Below are 12020 nucleotides of genomic sequence, written 5' to 3'. Positions count from 1 at the left end.
TTGTGCTCTTCTACTTTCTCACCATAAAAACCCTCAAAAACCTTTCCTTATTACACTCTCTCACTAGTTGATGTTTTAGAGAGAGAAAGTGAGATTTTCATGATAGTTTGAAAGCTTTTGGGAAAGAAATTCAACTACAAAGCTACCAAGGTGAGTAGTGAAATTGAGTTGATTTTTTTTAGTTGTTGAGAATAGCTAGTGGCTAGATTGGTGAGTGTTTTGTAGTTGAGGTGGGTTATTCATTGTAGTGTGACTAGAATAGTGAAAATATATAGTCACTTGATGGTAGATGGAAGCTAGTTAAAAACAACTAGCAGAACATGATTTAGTGGATAGCTTTTAGAAATATAATTATGCAAATCAGGGTTGTTGTGATGTTGTTATGATGATAGGTCCCAATGAGGCCCTACAGTTCCATTTGGACCATTAGTGGAGGTTGGAGTCGAGTAAAGATTCAACAAATACCAGTGAGTGAACTTGCACAAAATGTTTTGGGATTAAGGCACATGTGGTTGATTGAGACATTTTAATTGTTTTTCTATAAAATGCACGGGAACAAGCCTTTAGTGAAATGTTTTTGGTGATGTGGAACATGATTATGATGAATCTCTGTACATTTATATGATGCTGATGTGTATATAAAAATATATGATATGTATTGCTAAGTAATTTTGTGTAATTGATGTAATCGTGCATGTGCAGAGTGGGCAGTGCATATGCCGGTTGAATGACGATGTTGTGACAACTACAACTGTGCATATGCGGAGTGGGCAGTGTATATGCCGGTCGAATGATGATGTTGTGACACTTACAACTGTGCATGTGCGAAGTGGGCGGTGCACATGCCGGTAATAATGTGCGTGTGGGGAGTGCATGTTGGCTGAGGGAGGTGGTGGTATTCGTGTTTATATATATATATATATATATATATATATATATATATATATATATATATATACATGCGTAGTAGAAAGTTTATGAATATAGTACGTAATTATAATGTATGTGGAATCTTGCATGTTGAACAGTGAAAGTTGTTAAGTATTTTCAATTGATGTTTATTACGGCAAGGAAATTGGCTATAGCAAAAATGGATTCTTGCTGCAGCCAGAAACTCTCTGGTGGTGGTGCAATGCTATCACTTTGACAGTGATTTTGACCACCTTCTAGTTAGAACTAGGAAAAGTGGTAAACATTAAAGTCGTATGCCTACCTCTTAGCTTTCTAATGACCCAACATTCATGTCAATTAGACTTATGTAGTGGGAGATATGTTTAAAAAATCAAAACATATGCAAACCGAGAATGCCTTTTGCTGTAGCGAGAAACGTGCTTTCACGTTGTTACCTTGCTCGATTTTTTATATAATTTTTCTTCACTCTTTAATCTTTATGATTAAGCATGGGTCTTTGCAACACTAAGAGTTTATTTACCAATGTTCGAAACATGGGGTTTAGGGAAGAAATTAAACTAAACTACATTATTTTCAAAACAAGTGCATCATGATTTTTAAATTTTCCTTATCAATTGCTTGTTCCTTTCCTCTGTTCACTCACTGAGTACATACTCACAGTTTTCAACTTCATGTTTTCAGATCAGGAGGCAATTGGAACCTAGGTCAAGGTGTCCACGTGGACTCGTCTCTTTTGTAGGTATCTCGGCATTCAACAGCTGTACCTTCGCCAAGGTCGCTCCGCTGGAAGTCGAGTGTCTTTATGCTATATATATAGATAAACGACATATAAAATTTTAAGATACTTGTCTTAGACAATATATATGTATATATATACTTTGAATGGTAACGCCATTATGAGTTGGCGATGGTTAACACCATTTTGGTGTAATATATATATATACATGCGAATATTTGATCATGGTAGAATATCATTCAAGTACTTACAATTGAGATCATGAAATGTGACTTTAGGAATACTCAATAGATTGATGAATAGGTTATATAAATAGGCTTGCTTGGACTTAGTGGCTATGCTCATTGGGTCCATGCGTCGATTACGGCCCGAAATTTGGGTCGTGACATCCAACAACCTTCAAACTTGAAAACTAAAACATGAAGTTGAAAAGAATGAGTATAAACCTAGTGAATGAACATAGGAAGGGAACAAGCAAACGATACGGAAGGTTTTCGAAAACATGATGCACTCGTTTTAAAACCTTGCAATTTGTATATCATAAACAACCTGATACCATGTTGATGTTTAACTCATTTCAAAACACGTAGGAAATTCAACTTTCAATAATCAATGCAATCACATTTCATTTTCCAAACATCCCTACTCTACAAAGCAAGTACACAGGTGTGTAAGAATTCATGTATACATTTTGTGTGTATACATATATATATTTTCAAACATTCATCAAATATACCAAGATCATTCCCACACTAGTCAACATGGCTCAACGCATACAACTACCGGCTCATCAGCTCATGTGCACTCCCACACCGCACATAGTTGAAATATTCATCCATCGGTCATCAACTCATGTGCACTCCCACACTGCACATAACTGGAATCACCCATCATCACTAGCATGTGCACTCCCACATTGCACACACGCGGTTACAATTATCACAAAATATTGTCATTCAAAGCATAACATATATATCATCAGAATATAGGAACACATGGGTTCATCACATTACACATTTTACAACATAAAACGTTTCATCAAGGGCTTGTTCCCGTGCACATTTTAAAGAAAAGACCAACAAAATATTTCAAGTGATTTAATCAAACACATATGCATTTATCCCAAAACATTTTAATGCAAGTTCACTCACCTTGGTAATGCCACCTTACAACATTAGCACCAATAAGGCTTTACTCCAAGTTAAGTCTTGAAGTACCATTAAAACCTATATTTGCCAATAAACAATAATAGCTTCAAATATATCATAAATTTGAACTCAATAATTCTAATAAACACACACTAGATAAACGACATTCTAGCCTAATATTTAACCTAGAATTCTAGTCTAATTCACAACCCACTATACCAACTATTCCAATTTAAAGATTCTTTACCTTGGTGAGCTTGGAGGCATGAAGATAAATAAAAACACAATATTTCCAAGAAAAAGAATTTGAAGAAATTAGGAAATAAAATCTGAAAATATAACCCATAAATTCTAAAATTCAAGAGTTGAAAATGCATATCTTTTGGCTTTAAAAATGAAGGAAAGAAAGAGAGATTTTTCTTTCTCTCTCCTAGGGTTTGGTTGTGCTGAAAATTAGAGTTAAAAGTTGTGGGTTTTGTTGCCCAAGAAGTTAGGAGAAGGAAGAAGTAAGAAAAGAAAGGAATGGAAAAGAAAACAAGGAAAAGAAAATGAAAATAAATTGATTTTTCATGGTAGAGAGAGAAAATGGCATTGGAAGCATGAAGAAGAAGAAGAAAATGCCTTTTTGGGTGGATAAGAACCAGTCATGGAAGAAGAAGATAAGAGTCAAAGCACCCTTTGGAAGCTTTGACCAAGCTAATGGTAAAATTACCATTTTGCCCTCTAAGGTTTTTCTCTTTTTAATTAAGTCCTCCCACAATCTTTTAATTCCAAATTCTTTCTATTTTTTCCTTAACACTTGTACCAATAAAATCTCAAGTTCGCACTTCAACGTGGTATCACAATAATATTTAAATATGTACTTACCCTCGTTAGCTTTATTTAATAAAGACACGCGAGCCCCAATAACGTCATTTTTCTCCAAAATTCCCTCATTCTTTTTCTCCCCCACCTAGATTGACCATAGACTCCTCCTTCATGATCAATTTCAATATCGAATAAAATATTAATATTTTAATATTTTTTATTAATAAAATATTATTTTATTCCAAAATTTTCCACTTGTTGCCTTGGTACCCAAAATACCTTATTATTCCCCGATTCACTTCTAAATCACTTTTTATCTTGCTAACTCATTCTCAATAAAATATTATTATTTAACTGTTATTCCCTCGCGTGCGGATTATTTTACTCTAGAATATTTCTTTCACCCGTCACTACTCTTTGACTCTTAAATTCACGTTAATTAGCCCTTCGTCTTATCGATACGGTTATGTTGACTACCATACGAGGGTACAGGGTATTACAATCTCATGAGGTAGTTTAGAGTATTTGATTTATTTATTCATATTAGGCTTACTTGAATTAAGTGGGTTACTCCGATCGATACCTTTGCTTTTGGTCATGCCCCTCAAGTTTGTGTCATAACAAAGTTGGTATCAAAGCCCTAGGTTTGTGTAAGTCCTAGGCATTTTGTTTTTGTGTCTTGTCTTGTTTTCGAGTTGTCAATTGCAACATAACTTGCGAATGGGAGACTATATGGATTCCCTTGTTTATTTAGAATCTACCCTTTTTTTCACCTTATTGAGTTTAGTGCTTGCTTTTGTCCATGTTAGGATGCCACCTCCGACATGAGCTATGGCTAAGGGCATGGTAAAGTAGAGTGCTCCCGTTGATGCGTTTACGAGACCACAAGCTTCCACCATTAAAGGGAGTGGTAGGTAGGTCAAGACCACCAAATTCATTAGTGATGAGCCACCTATAGTGGCTAATGATGAGGTACTCATGAAGGACCCTATTGATGCTGAGTCTCAAGAAGTGAGAGATAAGGTGCCCATTAAGGAACCGATCTTGGCAGATGTGATAGCTAATCTACAAGAGGTTAATAGGGTCATGGGGATGATGGCCATTTGCTTGGATGACCTTTAACGATGAGTCGAGGGTCGATAGCCAATGCATGCTACGCACAATTCTTAGGGTCAAGATGATCAACAGCAATCTGAGTCTACTAAAGGGACTATTAAGGTTTCATTACCGAATTTCCTTGAGATGAAACTGCCCTCATTTTCTGATTCTGATGCAACAAGGGTCCCAAAGATTTTCTTGGATAAGATGGAAAAAATCTACATTTCTTTAGGATGTTTTATTATGCATTTAGTAGAGTTAGCTAGTTTTAAGCTTAAGGATGTAGCTTATCAGTGGTATCAGTCTTTACGTAAAGGTAAACTAGCTAACACTAACCCATTGACTTGGGAGGAATTTACGATGGCTTTTTGAAGTCAATTTTTCCTAGAAAATGTACGAGCCGCTAAGGCGCGTGAGTTTAAGGCATTATTGTAAACACTTGGCATAATAGTTTTTGAGTATGACATTAAATTCACACAATTGTCCTGGTATGTGCCATACCTTGTAGCTATTGAGGATATGAGGATTAAACATTTTATAGATGGGTTGATCAAGCCATTGTTTAAAGCTGTTACATCACAGGCTTTTTATACCTATGCCTCCGCAATCAATTATGTGCAAAAGGTTAAAAGGAAGATCATGCAGTGTCGTGTGACTTGAGATAGAGCCAAGAAGGCTAAGACTGAGGGTCATCAAGGCCAAGATGTGTTAGCACTAGACATGGACCATCCGTAGGTTGCTAAGGCTAGCATAAAGCTTCTCAGTCATATGGCTCCCACCAGGGGAGTAGCATAGTTAGTTTAAGGTCTCAATAGAATAAAAGGGCAAGAAATGCATCTAGGTGGCAGACTTCGAGGTCTAATACTCATTTAACCTCACTTTTTCCCACGTAAGGAAAGGTTCATGGAAGGGTACATCATTGAGTAACCACACTTTGTTTTGAGCATAGATAGCATGGACATATAAGGAGGGACTATCCTATGGCATCATGGACACAGGAGGGCTCACGCCCCACATCCTAACTGCATTACTGCCACCTCTAGTTACATCTCAGCCTATTTGAACAATTGCAGGAGCTAAAGGTAGAGGTAAAGGTAGTTCTTCTCAAGGTAGAGCTTCTAAATTTGTACACTATGGAGTAACTGGCAAGGGACAGGCCAGAGTTTTTACTTTGACACCTCAAAACACTCAGACGTCCAATGCTGTAGTTTTAGGTTTCCTTTTTATTTGTTATTCTGAAGCATAAGTTTTGTATCCTGGATCTATGCATTCCTTTATGTCTCCTTGTTTTGCTACGAAATTGGATGTTGACTGTACTTTGATGCAATTTGGTTTGGTAATGACAACACCAATTAAGGAGATATTTGTTGCCCAATTCGAGTATAAGTCTTTCGTGATCCGAATAAGGGATAAGGACACACAAACCACCTTGGTTTTGCTCGATATACTAGACTTTGATGTGATCTTGTGTATGGATTGGCTACCACTAAATTATGCTAGTTTGGACTACCATCACAAGTTAGTTAGATTCGATTACCTAGGTGAACCGCCTTTTAGCATTTAAGGTGATCCTAGTATTGCTCAAACCAATGCGATTTCTTCCAGACAGTAAGGAGGTTGTTGCAACATGGATGCCAAGGATTTGTTTGCAGTTATTAGAGATACTCAAGCGAAGGTTGGAAGTGTGGCCGATGTACCCATAGTCAGGGAGTTTTCTAATGTGTTCTTTAAAGAGCTACCTAGCTTACCCTCAGATAGAGAGGTTGAGTTTTGTATAGATTTGGTGAAGGATACCTGACCGATATCCATTCCACCTTACTGTATGGCACCAGCATAACTTAAGGAACTCAATGATCAACTAGAAGATTTATTGGATAAAGGTTTTATATGCCCTAGTATGTCACTATAGGGTGCACCAATATTGTTTATAAGGAAAAATGATGAATCACTCAAGCTATACATAGATTACAAAGAGCCTAATAAGGTAACGAAAAAGAATAAGTATCTGCTTTTTCGTATTGATGATTTGTTTGATTAGTTGCAGGGAGTATAGTGTTTCTCAAAGATTGGTCTTCATTCTGTTTACCACCAACTCATGATTAGGTATGAGGACATACCTAAAATCGTATTTCGTACTGGGCATGGACATTATGATTTTTTGGTTATGTCCTTTGGTCTTTCGAACACCTTAGTAGCTTTTATTGACATGATGAATCAGGTGTTCAAACCATATTTAGATAGTTTTGTGGTGGTATTTATGGATGACATTTTGGTGTACTCAAGGAGTAAGGCGAAACATGAATAACATCTAAAGATTGTGCTCTAGGTGTTGAGATCATCAATTGTATGCTAAGTTCTCCAAATGCGGGTTTTGGGTTGATAGTGTTAGCTTCTTGGGTTAAGTGATTTCTAGGGGTGGAGTTATGGTGGACCCAAAGAAAATAAAGGTAGTGGAGAAATGGCCAAGGCCAACCTTTGTGATGGAGATTCGCTACTTCTATGGTTTGGCAAGATATTGTAGATCGTTGTCAAGGCCGACCAATTACTAGATTGACTCAAACAAATGTGAAGTTTCAATGGAACGAGGGTTGTGAGGAAAGCTTTAGAAAGCTCAAAAGTTACCTTACTTCAACTCCCTTACTTAGCCTACCACAAGGAGTAAGTGGATATACGGTTTATTGTGACACCTCACATGTTGGTTTGGGATGTGTGTTGCTCCAATATGGCAAGGTCATAGCATATGCCTTTAAACAGTTGAAAAGCATAAGCAAAACTATACTACTTATGACATAAAGATGGTTGCCATTGTGTTCGCACTTAAGATTTGGAAACATTACCTTTTAGAAGGAGACATGTGAGATCTACACAAATCATAAAATCTCAAATACATCTTTAAGCCGAGGGATTTCAATCTTAGGTAACATTGATGGATGGAGTTGCTCACAGACTATGATTGTACTATATTGTATCATCTTGGCAAGGCGAATGTGGACTATGTGGACCATCTAATATGACATTCCAAACATCTAAGTCCATAGATTGAATAAACATTTCCATACATTTTTTTCCAATAAGGATAGTTTGTATCTATAAAAAGGGGTGGCCTTTGGATCGATTACCTTTCACCAAACATGGTTGCCTTAACCTACATTTTTGTCGATTTGAACTTCTCTAAAGGATCTCTCAAAGGCAGTTAGACTTACAAAATTTAAAGACCAAGCTCTAATACCAATAGCTAGTGTAGAAGTCTCAAAGACTAATATACCAAAAAGGGGTGAATTGGTAATTAAAATTATTTTAAAAAACTTAGTATAAAAATCAAAACTTTTTTCACCCAAAAATATCTTATAGTATCAAAAGCAAATTTTCAACAATAAATCATGATCATAAAAATAATATACCAAAGCAAAATATTTTCCTAAGTTATGAATAATAAAGTGAAAATATTTTTCTAAATGTAAAACAATAAATCAATGTAAAATTATTTTCCTAAGGAAAATATAAGCAATGAATAATAATACAGAAGATTAAAAAAAGACACAAAGATTTTATAGTGGTTCGGCTTTTTTGATGCCTACATCTATTGCCTTGGCAACCAAGGAGTTTTCAATCCACTAAAAGGATTCTTGTTTTTTAAAGGAATAAAGCGATATCCCTTACACTGGCTTTTTCACATGATCAAGTGATAACCCTTACACAATCCATAAAGGGATTCTTGCTTTTTAACGAGATTAAGTGATAACCTAACAACAATGATTTTTATGGGCTTAACAACCAGCCATCACAAATAGCTTTTCAAGGTTAAGTTAGAACCTTTACAATGGAGTACAAATTTAAGCAAGAAAATGCCTCTACAAAGACTAGGTACTAAGACTTTAAGTTTGAGTGTAGTGAAAGAAGAAATTTCAACCTGAATGAAGCATGTATATGCCTTTTCAAATCTTGGTTGAAGACTAAAATGATGCTAGAGAGTGAGGATAAGCTTTCGGAGGTCACTTTAGGGTTTGAAGCTCTAGTTCATGTCTTCTTTTTCTTCCAAGTAGCTCAAATGCAGCTATTTATAGTTGCTATGAAGTTTAAAGCCGTTAAACCCAAGTTTGAATCAAAACTAACCACTGTTGAAGCTTAAAGGTCAATTACAAATCTCCTAGGGTCGACTATGTTCTACAAATTTCTCAAATTAGGGCTTCAAAGTCTAGAATAACCTTTCTTTATTTGATCTAACTCTTAAGAGCATGTTTTTTTGCAAGTCTAAGCTATTGTGGTCAACTATGTCTATGTAAAATCAATTTTTTCATGCTTTTGATTTGTCAAGGTCGACAATACTCAAGCCAGGGTTGACTATGTCTACTCAAATCTTCATTTTCTTGAGCTTTTTGGTATAGTGTTGACTGTAACACTCCAAGGTCGTCTATGGCTTTATATTCTTTAAGCTCTACACTCTTTCTGCCTTTGGATCGACATGAGATTCTCTAAAATCGACTCTTGACTTGTGTCTTGAGTTGTCCTTAGCTTTTTGGCACTTCTCTTCAGCTATTTCTTCATTGCCTTGTTCTTACATTCAAATGACATTTTAAGGCATGTTTGCTCTTGCTTGTCTTAGTTGAATATGTATTGTTTGAAAGCTTGTATGATGTTTTCTAATGATGCATGGCTATTCAAACAATGAAGTAACCTTAAGGGATTAAAAATGTATTTGAGACAATTTCAAATGCTTGACATTAAGTTCAAGATAACATGTGATTTTTGTCAAATCAAAATATAATGAAACTCAAGGCTAACAATCTTCCCCTTTTTGATATGATAAAAACATGAGCATATTGCATTTTAAATTTCTTGAAACCTCCTCCCCGAACTTAATTAGTTTATATGCCTTTGTTGAAAACATTTAAGTGTAAGTGAGAAGGGTATAAGAAAAGAATATGAACTTTGAAAATTCTTCCCCTCAATTTATGCATGAAGTTCAAAAAATGTTTTCAAAACAAATTCAGCTAATATAAGAGCATGTGCTTATAAACCTTCTCCCCTTTTTTGCTATATCAAAAAGGATGAGAAGTGTGAGCTTTAAACACTTAAAGTCAAGAAACAATAGTTAGTGATAATCATCAAGTATAGATAAGCATTAAGTCCAATAATTATCTCTAACCATCAAATCAAAACAATGAGATATATTTCCATGCAAAGATGTTTAATTATGAGAGTAATAGATCAAGATATATTCCCAATCAATATATATTCAAGCAAAGCATAGGGAAATATACTCATTTAGCACATCTAAAGAGCAATATGTATAAGTAAATCACAACATATTTCTACTCAATATATTCAATTAAAGCATGAAGAAATATGTTCAACCAATGCAATCAAGGCACATATAGATATTTTCAACCAAGATAAATTTCCATGTAAGATATTCAATCAAGGCATTATGGAATATATCAATATATCATAAACAAATCAATATATATCTCCATTTCACGTATTTTTCAAGTAAATTAATAAGGAGAATAACATCAATCAATCAAGAATGCCACACATAAATATGTATATATATAAGCAAAGTGTGGACACTTTATCTTTTATGTTCAAGTTGTATATGAATATATTTAGACAAGCATAGTTAAATATAAAGCATTTCTAGATCTACATATAATGTGAACATGATTTATTGATATATGTGCAACTTTATATGCTAGTATGTTCACATATTCATTCAACTAAATAATCAAATGATAATGCAATTATCTAAAAAACAAATTGAATACACAACCAATCATGCAAATATATTCTCAAATTTATATGCAAACAAATATAGTAAGAAACACAACAATCATTTTTTAAGCACGGATGTAAGGCATTATTAAGAACAACTTTAATGTTGTGCTTAGGAGATATTACCAACAGAGATGAACTCCACTTGTTGAGATTTTATGAAGATCATTGTTCAAGATTTCAAGTGCTCAAGAATCACAGGACAATCTAAATGGCCATCTCCCCCTCAAGCATTCATTAGATTCTTTTCCAACAAGAGGAAGAAATTAAGTAGTTAATCTCATCAAAGTATAATGTTATCTCCCCTAAGATAGATCATGAAGTAAATATGGGGATAATTAATGATCATATGATAAATGAGTATTTAAATAGAATGTTCAACATGTCAATCTCATACTCATGTATTCAAGGAACTAGTAAACCATGAGTATTTAAATAAATATTCAAGATATGCTTTAAATACTCATAATTTCGAGAAGTTTACGGACATTAGCTCCAATACATGTCCAAGATATCATTTGGCAATAAGCACTTTTTTAATTCTCATCATGCATTGTCCAAGCACTATCAATCAAGTATTTAAAGAAATTCTTATAAGAATGACAATTCAAGAGAGAATTTTCTCAACAAGAGCATATCATCATGAAAGTATCATCATTTAGCTTTTTCGATAATCTCTTTTTCATAGTATTTTCAAGCAAGCATTTCAATAAGAGTTCTCCTAATTGTGTATAAAATTATCAAATTAAGGAGAAGTTTTCTCATGAAAAAAATATTATTATCAATGAAGCATTGCCTAGACATTTTGCACTTGTTGTAATCATGTAAGTGAATATCATGATCAATTAGGCATAAGTATGATTTGAAAAGAATTTTTCCTATCATCACTAATCATGATTCCAATTCATTCCACAAAATGCGTGCATGATTTCAATCAAAAACATGCTCATATGCAAAAGGATGATCAATAAAGTTCAAGATACATGCTATTTCTTAATTTTCCATAATTAATGTGTAACACCCCGTACTTTGATATGTTGACTAATAGAACTTATCGGATGCCAATTAAGGTTAATTAGAGTGTTTAAAAGCGAGGAAGGGTGAAAGGCATAGTTTGGAATAAAATATTTCACACGCGGAAAAATAATGATTAAATAATAATAATATTTTTATTAAGGATGAATTAGCGAGATAAAAAGTGATTCGGAAGTCAATCGGGGGTATAATAAAACATTTTGGGTGCCAAAGAGACAAGTGGAAAATTTTGGAATAAAATAATAAAATAATATTTTATTAATAAAATAATATTAAAATGTTAATATTTTATTCAGTGTCGAAATTTTTTATGAAGAAGGAGTATATGGTTAATCTAAGTCAGGGAGAAGAAGAATGAGGAAATTATAGAGAAAAATGACGTTAATGGGACTCACGTGTCTTTATTAAATAAAACTAGCGCAGGTAAGTAAATATTCAAATATTACGGTGATACCGCGTTGAAACATAAACTTGATATTTTATTGGTACAAGTGTTAAGGAGGAAAAATAGA

This window comes from Theobroma cacao, chromosome 2, assembly GCF_053813885.1.
Source record: "Theobroma cacao isolate CCN51 chromosome 2, ASM5381388v1, whole genome shotgun sequence".
Lineage (NCBI taxonomy): Eukaryota > Viridiplantae > Streptophyta > Magnoliopsida > Malvales > Malvaceae > Theobroma > Theobroma cacao.
This window is presented reverse-complemented; position numbering follows the sequence as displayed.